The 12,518-nt window shown below is 38.6% G+C and overlaps 1 protein-coding gene across 3 annotated transcripts in view; it reads right to left on the bottom strand.

Annotated features, from left to right (window-relative positions):
• Nucleotides 1-11,695, bottom strand: part of LOC108671461 (protein artichoke) — a 56,923-nt gene extending 45,228 nt beyond the window's left edge. For all 3 annotated transcript variants that reach the window (XM_018159011.2, XM_047881024.1, XM_018159012.2), the window contains exon 1: nucleotides 11,460-11,695. The gene's annotated coding sequence lies outside the window, so the exon portion shown is untranslated. The remainder of the gene's footprint in view (nucleotides 1-11,459) is intronic.
• Nucleotides 11,696-12,518: the final 823 nt, after the last annotated feature.

Below are 12,518 nucleotides of genomic sequence, written 5' to 3'. Positions count from 1 at the left end.
AATGACGAATACATAAGCAATTACTATTTGTTTTTACCATTGTGCTTTTTAAACCCCCGCTGTTTTGTGTGCATTTGTTTCAGAAATTCTTGATACGCTGTAACCTACACATCCCATCTATTTAGATAAAAGGGGTCATATTCCCGTAAGAAGAAACGTTTCTGGCGACTAGTCAGCCTAGCGCTCTTTTGCCTACTACAACGGACTGAGACAAAACCGGTCTGCCCGCCGCTCCTGCAGTCGCATCCGGCAGGCGCCATGCGTAAAGACGAGAATCATAAAATCTTCTAAGGTCCATACTATTTAATCGTGGAATTATCTTTTTTGTCCTTTAAAAATGATGCTTATTTACTTGTGGATTATTATAATTGTTTGAGCAACGTGATTTGGACAAATAGAGATTGCCAGATGACTTACGTAATCTCTGCACTGCAGAGATTACAAACATTCAAGTCTCTAGAGTATCCGTGCTATTTACTGCGATCCCGTGGCTGGAGCGATAGTACAGGAGTCCTAAAAGCATGTAAAGCAGACACGACTGATGGGCCAACAATGTGAGGTCAGAAACATGGCCTTAACATGAGATAAGTGATAAGGGAACAGCTTCGTGGAATCGTCCTTGCAGCGACGCGTCTCCTAGATCACCACCTCCGGTGCGTTGCAGTCTCCAGCAACTCTAGAGCTGATGACAGCAAGACGCGTCTCCTAGATCACCACCTCCGCAGCGTTGCAGTCTCCAGCAACTCTAGATACAGACGAGTGTGCCACAGACGAGTGTGCCACAGACGAGTGTGCTACAGTCGAGTGTGCCACAGACGAGTGTGCCACAGACGAGTGTGCCACAGAAATGGAAGTATACTCAAATTATTATGCATACATAATATCCGTCATAAGGACTTGAACCGTTTGAGGATGAGAGTTAATATACTGAAGCAAAAGCCAGAGTTATCATGAAATGCACTGGACCGCGTCATCGGACGTGTGAGTACTCAACGGGTTATTTGTGCGAGATAATAAATGATCTGTAGGCTTCATGCAGTGAAGAATGGGGAACAACACTGAATATTAATTCTGTACCTTAACTTAATGTTGCGTCCGCATAATTTAGTCAATTAAAATATACGAGGATAAATGTAAATTATTTGCCACGAAAATTCTTGTGTGCCTTCAAACTGAACCGCAGTAAACTATCAGCAGGATTTCAGGCCCTATACTTTCAATAAAAGTTAGGAGATCGTAAGTTCATCAGCCAATCATTGACGGCCTTTCAAGCAAAATCCACCAATCATAGACAAGAAAATAGAGCGTAAGTACTTACGTTCACTTAGCGAATTTTGAAAGTACATGGCCCCTGGCCAAAAAATCAGACAGGGACTGAATTCTTATAAACGTTACACAAATTGAGAACTACACAATAGCCGAAGGCCACTTTCTGGACGGCATTATTAATTTTGCTCTATTTAAGCAAACCCTTTGTAATGTTTCATAAGTATTCGGTTAACAATTACAATGATATGCGCAATACTATTGTAACCTACTATACTTTCCTAGTCTTACTAGGAAGTCTTTTCCTAGGACTCTTGCTTCTCCTCGCCAAACGTTGGTTGTCGTACCACTTGATCATTTTAAGCTTGAGGCTATCGTACGAGTCATCCACCGACCTCACAGCTTTAAATGCTTTCAATGTCTCGCCTTGGAATTTCTTTTCTAGCTCTCCTATCCAGAATAATTGAGCGCCTCTGAAATTTTCTTTACAATAATCTTCAAATGACTTCAAATACACTTTCAAATCCATTCCACAATCTTCGTCATAGCTTTCAAATGTTGGTGTTGTTCTCATATCCATTTTCTTCATTGCATTTTTCATTTCATTAGAATGAAATTAGTTTAAGACGTTATTTAACGTTGGTGAACAGGTATGTTCGAAAAGTTATCATAAGTTATTCATGTCTCTTCGGTGTGTGTGATCTTCTTCCCTAAGTTATTTACATCTGCATTAATTGCATCTCAAGTGTTTTAGTGCATGTCTAGTGAATTATTCTAAAATCGACATGTTGACTCATCATCGTCCTGTTATATTTAACATCAAAATGCGGTTAACTTCCTGATTAATCTCGAAAATATAATTTTTGGTCTTTAAAACAATTTAATCGTCTACGTGTATTGCTTCTAACAAATTTATAAATACGACATTATAAGTTCGTAGTAAAATTATTTCGTTTGTATAATAACCTCCTGGTATTTACTATATAACGTTTAGTTTATATTTAATCGGTAATCAGCTATTAAACCTTGCTTTTGTTGTGATTCACTTGACATTCATTCATACTTTTTTCCGAATTTACTCAGACTTTTACATTTGGTCATTTAATAATAATAATAATAATAGCGGTTTCAGCGTTTAGTAGGCCGTAGGCCTGTCGCCGATTCTTAACATCGCAGAACATTCACAGCATTTTGCGGTCTCGAACTCGCAACTCGCTGCTACAATTCTGCTGTGCTTAACCGCCCGGCCTCCTTGCCGATTCTGACCAGAAACTGGCGCACAGAGCTGGGATCGAACCCGCCACTCTCTGCGCCAATCTTGGTACTCTGAACTTTAACCACTGGGCCACCCTGCCCTAAGCGAATTGAAATAATCAGGTTGTACTGGAATAGATATTAAGTGTAATTTGAGAGCACCGTTATCCCGTCATCCCGCATGCCAATCAAATTAATAGTTTTGCAAATAAAATTCGTGGGTTGAAGAGTTACCGATGAGACCTATATTTAGCATGAACTTTCAAGTTTTATATCAGAAGGAAAAATTTCGAGATATTATCAGGATTTAACATAACATAGCATAGTGATGTCGGCGCTAAAGAGTAGGCCTGATGTGGCCTGTCGACGAATCTTGATCTTTTCGTGACTTGTTCACAGAAGATCTAAAATCGTGTCATTTGACCGGATATTTTCAAGCCTGACGATAGTTTGAAATAGCTACTATATGTAGACTTCCACCGGGTTCGATATGGTGCTAGGCATTTCAAATGTGAACATATATATTTTTCCATAGCTTTATCTAGTCTGTTCTTAAACGTTAAATGAAATTAAATGTCTGTCTTTAAGTTAAATGTCTTTCTGTTCTTTACATTTAACAATTAATAATCTAATTACAAACTTGATATTTTCCATAATTCTTATCGCGTATCGCAGTGATGTTCGATTTCCGCATCAAAAATGCATTGATACACTCTGGTAAGATCTAGACATGAGATATTACCTATTATCGTAAGTACGCATAAAAACTGCTTATAGATATTTACGTTGACGCGTTCTTAAGAAATGAATATTGGATGGGTGAGTTTAAAGTAAGAAATTTACAGCCTTTGTGTTTGCTGAAATATATTTTTTATCTGCAGATACTAGTACTTTTATAAGCCATTTGAAATTATGTTTTATTCATTGCTGGGTCATTCTTATATGTATGTATCTCAGGATTAAGACATAAATTATTTTCGCTATAACCTTTATTATAAAATGTTGGAAAATGTGTAGCTACAATGGCAACTACAACGTTGCCATAATTAAGCAATAATCATCTGTTCAAATGAACTGGGCCAGGTCCAACTGAGGGCCCGGCGATGTTATTGATAAAATCGCTGACGATATTATTGATAAAATCGACGAGTAAGCAAAAGACGACGAATGTATTTTGCGCTCGGTTAGTGACAGCAGGCAAAGCAAAGCGAGTTGATGTGAATGCGACATTAACGTGGACCGCCACTCTGAATCGGCCAATTAAACTTACGTACGAGTTGGTAAAGATGCTTCTGAATACTCCGTCAACTGTTAATAATAACTTGAGAAATAAATAAGTAATGTCTACATTTAACACGAAAAAAAAAACAAGTATATAAGAAATTCTTCAAGTTATTGGGGAGAGGTGCGAATAACGAACACACACACAAAAAAAAAAAAAAAACAACTCTACTGAGGAGATAATGCTCATTGAATATGTGTATTTATGTATTAGAGCGTTCATGTATTGGATTCCGCGTATGACCGTATAAGTCGAGAACGAGGGCGAAATTGGAAAAAATCACACGGGTTAGAAATCACCGGTAGATCCTAAAAGATACAGTTTCATTAGGCAACGTCCAATTGTTTAAGAGATATTTCATAGTCAATAGAAATTTTCAAAATCGACCGCAGAAACGTCGATCATTTCGTCGGACAGCCGTGTAACTCGTTGATGAAGGCGAAATAAAAAAAATTGCACGGACTCGACATTAATGTTAGGTGGTTAGGATTGTGTATACAAAGATGCAAAGTTTTGTTTAAATCGGTTCAGTATTTGAAATATATTCCGTGGTCGCAGCGTACGTATTTTTGTATGTAGAAGTCGAGAATGAGGGCGAAATAAAAGAAAAAGTCACACGGGATATGTTAAAAGTCACACCATATGAGCCTAAAAAATACACGTTTAAAGTTTCATAAAGCTGCGGTTATTTAGGAGATATTTTATGGTCGCTTAGTTTGTGTATTATTTTGGAGGCCGGCTGTAAGACGGACCGTGTGTCCTGCCGTAAAATTGTCCGAGACTTCAGATTCAGGTAGGCTAGGAGAGAAAAAGGGGGTTCGAGAGAAGAGAGTCCGCGGCGTTCATACGGCAAACATCTTCATATTGTGCTCTGTGAATCGTGAATCGTGATCAACGTAACGATCTCTTTTGCGTTTAAACATATTATTGTAAACTATTACAGTTATACATTCACTAATCACTAACTTGATTTTGTATTGCACTTTTCTTTATACCACGAGTATATTAGCTAAGTGTTCAATTTCAAGAACCCGGCTGGCTCTCTCGCCCCTCCCCCCTCCTCTTCTCGTCACGGGAAGAGGCAGTAGGTAGNCTGTCTCTTATACACATCTAGATGTGTATAAGAGACAGGTGTAGGCAAACGGTTTTCAGTGGCTTAAAAGAGATTTGCCTGCAATGTGCTATCGATTATTCAGACCTTACAAATCAGCGATGATTCATAGATGACTGCCATCTTTACTCGCCACCCTCTCGATTTATTGATGTTTTATTGTCGATTTTTGGCAAATCTGGCCACTCACCGTTACGCCACCTATAAACTACTATAGCCACCTATAATCATCGGTGCACCACCCTTAATTTTTATTTGGGTAATAAGAATATTATTAAATTTTAATGCAGTGACCAAGCGAATAATTGCTCACTGACTCCAACCGTGATTTTCACTCACATCCTTGTAAGCCACATTGGTGCCGTTGCCTCACAGCTCAGCAACATTTGAAAAAAATTAACTATTGCGACTATACGTACTGAGCTCAGCTGTAGATATACGAAAAATTAACTGTCAACTATACGTGCTGCTGCTTTGGACAAGCGGACTTGGCTTGCTACAGTTGTCTCCTCAACAAGTGTCAACTCAAGAGTGTTCTTGCTCGGTTCCATGGACATGTAGTGTGCAGCAATTACATTCTTGTTGAGATAAATCAAGACCATGTGAATAATTATTATTGCTTTCCAACTGCCAGTTCTCGCGAGTAAGTTGGATTATGTCTTTCAAGAATTATTCCCTCTGAACCCCTCTATCACCCTGCGGTGGTTGAGACTCGACAAAATTTTCCATGCATCAAGCTCTAAAAATTAAACATGATGATTTCTTCCAGGTTTTCTCCGAAAATCTCGAGAACGTGTTGGAGACATCGTGTTTGCAATTCAGAACAAAGGTGGGCCAATTTTTTTTCATGGTGGTCCGCATTGTTAACAATACTTTTATCGGGGGCCATAAAGGCCTAATTTGCATAATACATAAATTAGGAAAGTATGAAACCATGAATTATATAATAATTATAAGAATATCAGTTTAAAATTCACTTGAAATTACGAACTAAACGTTACTTTGCAAATGTGGCAATTAGAATTCACTTAACACAATCGTTTCAACAAATCATTATTACCTATGAAAACATTCATGAAGATGAAAGAACTTAATTAGCATCCATACAGGTCGCAGCGTACAATTTTAATTAATGAATGGATCACAGTTGCGAATAAGGGCTTAAAATATTCAAAATTCAAACAGTAAATTGAAATCTAAATAGAATCGAAATGTAAACATGCGCCAGGCAGCATGATTTGGGTGGCAGCAGGGGCAGCTTTACAGCACCAAAATAGGAGCAGTGAGTTGTGGGTTTGATACCAGAATCCTACTTAAAAAACGTATGATCAAAATCAGCGAGGTGGCTCGGCGGTTCGGCTAATTAAGTGGATATTGGAGCAGTGAGCTGCGTGTTCGACACCAGCAATATGCTTGAGAATTCAAGAGCAAGAAGCCTCATTGCCTCTGCGACAAGCCTCATTGCCTCTTCTTGAACACTGACACTGTTCTGAGGGACAGTAGTTTGTCCACCACTGGTCTAGAGAAATCCTCAAGTCATTGTAATAACATTCTGGGACGTCTTTCGGAACCTAATCCAACTAGACCATAGCGTCATGAAACAAAATATTATAACCCATTTAGTGTTGTGATGAAGCGAGCAGTACAGTAACTGTGGTAAATTCGTATATCACTTAATTTAGAATATAATACTGAATAATTCCGAGCCAGGAGAACAATAATGACTGTCAGCTAGTTGAAAAGTAAAAGAATTGTGTTATTTCTCACGATATTAAAAATAATTAATGAAAATTTGCTTAATCAATCGCTTTGGAAATTAAGTATTGATGGGTTGAATAGGAAATTGTCCCCTCAGCTCTTTTGAAGCCCGATATCTGCATTATTTGATGATGAAGTGAATGATCTCGTAGCTAGGCAGAATAATGCTTTTCTAAGGCTGCTGCTGTCACATTTGGGGAGCCATCTTCCTAGCCCGCTCCCAATGGACGGAACAAGAGGTGTTCTTAGAGGTGTTCTCACGTCTGAGCATGCGCATAGAAAATTTCTTGATACGCAAGAGGATTAGTATATAATGATCAAACTTCTTCTAACCTTCAATAGATTCCTTACAGTGCTTTCAACCAAGCGCATGATATGAATTTCGACGACTGAGACCGCCTGCCTTCACGAGACATGGACTGATCGAAGAAGCACTAGTGCAAGCTAGCAACGTGCGTCTGATCATTTGTCCCTGCAGCCTGGTGATTTAATTTTCCATCATTCTATATAATAATATAATAATAGCGGTTTCAGCGTTTATTAGGCCATAGGCCTGTCGCCGATTCTTAACATCGCAAAACATCCACAGCTTGTTACGGGGTCGAACTTCGCAACTAACTGCTTCAATTTTTGCTTTGCTTTATCGCCCGGCCTCCTCGCCGATTCTGACCAGAAACTGGCGTACAGAGCTGGGATCGAACCCGCGCCTCTCTGTTCCAGTCATGGTACTCTGAACTTTAACCACTGGGCCACCACTGGGCTAGCATAACAAATTCTCGAAGCTGACAAATCGTTCAGGCAGACCGTAATATTAGAGTGACAGAGCTTACTTGCGTTGCTCTATACCTGCATCGGACAACACCCAATGCTGATCGCGTTCACAACAACTCTCTGAAACATTGAGTCATGCTAAATGTCTATAACTCTTATTGTTTCTCAACCAAAGCTACTGCACATGCGTTGTCCCATTTTTCTGGAAGAATGGAGTTGTCCGACTCACTGCAAAGAAAGGATGTGAATAAACGGTGAAAACAAGTCGTGCCTGTTTGGCAGGAATACGTCCTGAAAGCTCCAATACTACTATCTATAGATCACAGTGATGCTTCAGGTTTTTTGGATTTACTTCTTTGAAAAGTATTTCATAAAATGGTCACTTCACCTTATACCTCACAAGTCTGCGTCGGGTCCTTAGTTGTTAGGTTACTAAACGGAATTTAAGTTTTGAAATTCCCATCCCTTCATTTCCATAATCTCTTATCCCTTTAATTAAACAACAATGCTTGTATGTTTCAATTAAATAAAGACTAATTTAAACTTGCACTCTACATACATGATAAGTCTCCCATTTCCCTCTCTTTGAAGATATAGAGAGAACTATTTTAAGCCTTTTAAATAATATTTATTTATACCAAGTGCTATATTTACAATACAATATCATCAACAATGCTCACCAATCAATTGTTGTTTAGAAATTTGTAGCGCTAGACCTGAACAACACGTCAGCATTAGCGAAATACAGACAGAAATGTTTAAATCATATCTTCATATCAGATATATTGTGTCAGGCTAAGTTTCAATACTGTTGTGGAACGAAGATTTTTCAGCCTTTAACGATCCTTTGATATTTTTTTTTATTTTGTCTGCTCTACGATAGAAATACGATAATCATTAATTTACAATATTACAAATTTCATTTATTTGCTAAACATTCTTTGGAGTCCCCAATTGTTTAATAAATGTATATATACAAAATTTTCTTTATTTTTACGCTTTGTATGACCAATTTCGAGTGAGCGCAGAAACAATATGCGCCTTGCAGGAGGCTGGTTTGCACCATGGTTGAATTAATACATACCTATTAATTCAACCATGGGTAGCACTTGCTTGTATTGAATACTCGACGATTATTTGTTGCCATTTTCGTGGTTGGTAATATTATCTATGCTGCGCCACCAAAGCAATCCTTTAATTACGAATTTGGCATGTAAAATATACGTCTGTTGCGAGTATTTATTATGAAGCTATTGTTAAGCTCTTTTAAGTTATTTTTAAGTCACATTATTATTGCCTCATATGAATAGTACATGCTCTATTATATATTTTCACCTATATACTCCATGTTCATGAGTCAGTCATGCAGGATTAGCTACATTTCGTGTTTTCCTTCTATTTTTACCCCTTATTTTTGTAATTTATCTCATGGACATATTTTTCATAAAAGTAAAACCTAAATTATTATATTTTTATATATTTTTTATTTCATGCTGTAGACTTTTTATTGAGCTATTGAATTTTTTAAATACGATTCGTTTCCATTTTTTTAAGTAAATAGAGACAATGTCTGCAATAAGAATAGGAACAATTTTATAACTAGTCCATTCAACAGTGAAGGATCAGAAGTGTGCCACAGACGAGTGTGCCACCGACGAGTGTGCCACAGACGAGTATGCCACAGACGAGTGTGCTACAGACGAGTGTGCTACAGACGAGTATGCCACAGACGAGTGTGCCACATGCAGACGAGTGTGCCTCAGACGAGTGTGCCACAGACGAGAGTGCCACAGACGAGTGTGCCACAGACGAGTGTGCCACAGACGAGTGTGCCACAGACGAGTGTGCCACTGACGAGTGTGCCACTGACGAGTGTGCCTAGATCACCACCTCCGCAGCGTTGCAGTCTCCAGCAACTCTAGAGCTGAGGACAGCAAGACGCGTCTCCTAGATCACCACCTCCGCAGCGTTGCAGTCTCCAGCAACTCTAGAGCTGATGACAGCAAGACGCGTCTCCTAGATCCCCACCTCCGCAGCGTTGCAGTCTCCAGAAATTCTAGAGCTGAGGGCAGCGCCTCAATTACAATGCAGCGCGTTTCTCATTGTATATACATTATACAATTTCTATTCAAAACTCACATAAAAATTTTCATTAATCAATATCTTATAATATCACGTAATAGTGATGTCGGCGATGAAGAATAGGCCTGATGTGGCCTGTCGCCGATTCTAGTACTTTTCGTGACTTGTTCACAGAAGATCTAAAATCGTGTCATTTGACCGGATCTTTTCATGACTGACGATAGTTTGAAATAGCTACTCGACTTCCACCGGGTTCGATATGGTGCTAGGCATTTCAAGTCTGAACATATATTTTCCATAGCTTTATCTAGCTTGTTTTTGAACGCGTTTATACTCGGAGCGCCAACGACGTAACCGGGGAGGCTGTTCCACATGTCGGTGATTCGAAGCGAGAAGATTTGTTGTCGCGTGGATGAGTTGCAGCGCAGTTTTTTTAGTTTATAGTCGTGGCCCCTGGTGTCGATTCTTGTTTCAAATTTTAGTAATCCTTCGGGGACCTTGTATAAACCATGAGTATACTTGTATACTTCAATGAGGTCATCACGCAGACGTCGATAACAGAGGCTTGGAAGCTTCATAATTTTTAATATTTCTTCATAGGACTTTACCTTAAAGCCTGAAATTATCCTTGTTGCACGTCTTTGAACACTCTTTACTAAATTTTTGTCTTTTTCAAGTTTCGGTCACCACACGGCGTTTCCAAACTCTAGATTCGGGCGCACGACAGCAACAAACAACTGCTTCATCGCTTCTGCATCTAGGAACTCGTAAGAGCGTCTGATCAGTCCAAGAAGTTTGTTGGATTTATTAGCTTGCTTTTCAATATGCTTAGAAAATTTCAGCTCCTTGTCGACATGAACTCCCAAATTTTTTCCCACGCTAGACTTTTCAATCATTACTCTCTCGTTGCAACCATGTCTTCTCATACTGTAATCTTGCTGTTCATTGTTCATTCCGAGGTGAAGTACACTTGTCAGCATTAAAACGCAGCTGCCACGTTTCAGCCAGTTAACTAAAATATAAATACCAATTATATATATTTTGAGATGTTTAGTGCAATTTGATATATTGTTACAAAAATATTATATTTGTTAAACCAATTTTAAATCCGCCTTTCGTCTCATAAATTGACAGGTTGAACTCGAAACCTGAAGTATGAGATTCGAGCCTGCGCTCTCATGCCTACCGTGAACAGTCACGCTTCCGTCGCTGGCATGTGAAACGTCACGGAACCTTAATCACTGCAGGCCCAGTTTCTGGAACGATAACCTCAAACCGGTGCTAATAAAAAAAGTTCTAATGTCATTTAAACTTCTTCAAAATATCTTAAAATCACTCAAATAAAGTACAATGTACTTTTGATCTATGTTACATTTTTTGTGCGGTAAATTCACGAGTTAAGCCCAATTGCGTCTGATGTGTGATAGTCGCACAAGCAAGAGGGCAAAACAACTTACGTCTACTTGAAGAGTTTGCTGGAATCAATTTCCACATAACTTTATTATCAACTAATAAAGCACTGAATAAAACTCTGTGGCTCTTAAGTCGCCCCCGCATTTTATGTGTCATCTTTTGATAGGAATGCTGAAATGATTGACAGCAGTGGAAATTGTTGTGTTTAAGCATAATATAGAATGACAAAGCTTCCCAAATTTTTCTAGACTGTTCTTCTTCAATACCATTTAAAACATATGAATAATTTCTGGTTGAGAGCCGCTTTCCTCCAGTATAGTGGGGACTAACGTGTCTTGACGGTAGACTGAATGAGACATTCATGAACTATTTCAACTATTTCTTGTAGACTCGTACTACAAGTAAGATCGAAGCGTCATGACAGGAAACGTTATGCTCTGAACCTCACGAGCGTCTCTCACAGAATGATATAAAAACAATCTACGGATAAATTTCCTTAGAAATAAAGGAGCGGTTACTCACCAGAATGACCTCTTACAGGAGGCTCGCCGATGCTCCTAGCCAAGCTACCATCAGTTCACCAAATCACTTTGAGAATGAAAATTTTTTACAATCACACTGTTTAATAAACACTTATATGACTTGCGCACACCTGTTTTCTCAACACAATCCATTCATAACAACATGTAGGGATCAAGTTACACAGGTCAAGCGCAAAATTTAGGAGCGCCGTATGTAACCAACCACTCACTACAGGCTCCGCGGGATCACTGACTTCCTACGCCGCTTGCAACCTAACCTCCGCGAGCACAGCGGCTTGCAAGAACCACAGGCTGTTTTCACAATGGAAGTAACCTCAAGTTTCTAGTCCTATGAATTGCTGAAATTTCCAGCATTCAAAGTACTTGAAAGTGGTGCTTATGCGGACAACAGTAGACTTTAAACTTGATTTATGAACTATTTAATTCAGTTTGCTGATAGTTTAGAGAGCCTAAATCTCTTAAAGACTTAACTTTAGACCGTAAATAATGTTTTCAAGTAACAAGCATGATACATCAAGCATATTTTTCGACCGTTGAGAAAATTTATTAGATTAAAGTATTGCTAAAGGTTTGATTGGTGTCTCCCAAGACTTCCTTTGGTTCTCAAAGAACGAATGTTCGTTCCATCGACCAATCAAATTGCGCCAGACCTGTTATGTATATAATAGACAATTCAAGATATTGGGTTTAATTTAGTAATAACCTGCTGAACCAGTTGTATTAGTTATGCAGCTTTAATGGATGGTTCGTGAATATTTTCTCGTTGTTAGATAATTAGAGTTCATAGAAAATGTACGATAGATAATTGTTCCATATTTATATAGAGATAACTGAAAAAACAATCGCCTGTGCACAGTGATCTCATTGACATTGCCCGTTGTTGCTCGTGCTTGATGATTCCAGTAATTCGAAATCCTACAATCCAAAATCCCGTCATTACCATAACTCATTATCTCGTTAATAATAATAAAGCCTGCTTTACTCGTATTCATATTAAATGAAAACCTAATCCAACCTTCGTTTTACATGGTAGATAGAA

The sequence above is a fragment of the Hyalella azteca genome, unplaced genomic scaffold (assembly GCF_000764305.2).
Source record: "Hyalella azteca isolate HAZT.00-mixed unplaced genomic scaffold, Hazt_2.0.2 contig6871, whole genome shotgun sequence".
Lineage (NCBI taxonomy): Eukaryota > Metazoa > Arthropoda > Malacostraca > Amphipoda > Hyalellidae > Hyalella > Hyalella azteca.
Note: the sequence above shows the minus strand (reverse complement) of the source record. Positions and strands in the feature narration are given on the sequence as shown.